The sequence below is a fragment of the Elephas maximus genome, chromosome 3 (genome assembly GCF_024166365.1).
Source record: "Elephas maximus indicus isolate mEleMax1 chromosome 3, mEleMax1 primary haplotype, whole genome shotgun sequence".
NCBI lineage: Eukaryota > Metazoa > Chordata > Mammalia > Proboscidea > Elephantidae > Elephas > Elephas maximus.
Window position 1 is genome coordinate 210,783,649 of NC_064821.1, and position 685 is coordinate 210,784,333.

Here is a 685-nt window from a genome sequence, read left to right on the forward strand (position 1 = left end):
TTTTTCAGAAGTAGATCATGAAGTCTTTCTTCCAAGGCACCTCTGGGTAGACTCAAACTGCCAACTTTTCAGTTAACTGTTCGCGCCACCCAGGGGCCCTCTATCTCTTTACCAAAAAAAACCAAACTGTTGCTGTGGAGTCAATTCTGACTCATGGTGACCCTACAGGACAGAGCAGAACTGCCCCGTGGGGTTTCCAAGGCTGTAAACTTTACGGAAGCAGACTGCCACATCTTTCTCCCTGGGAGTGGCTGGTGGCTTGGAACTGCTGACCTTTTGGTCACTTAACCACTGCACCACCGGGGCTTCTTTTTATCTCATTAACCCAAAAACCAAACCCACTGCCACTGAGTGGATTCCAACTCATAGGAACCTTATAGGACAGCGTAGAACTGTCTATAGGATTTCTAAGGCTGTAAATATTTACGGGAGCAGATTGCCACATCTTCCTCCCATGAAGAAGCTGTTGGGTTTGACCCGTGGACTTTTCAGTTAGTAGCCAAGCGTTTTAACCACTGTGTCACCAGGGCTTCTTAGCCACACAATATTCAGATTATCTCAAAAGCTCCAAATAATTGTTTTTTGGGCATGCATCCCCCTTAATGGCATGAGTATAGGTACCCCACATCTTGTTACTGGATATGTTATATTTGCAAAAATCCAAACAAGAAAACTTTTACCTGTG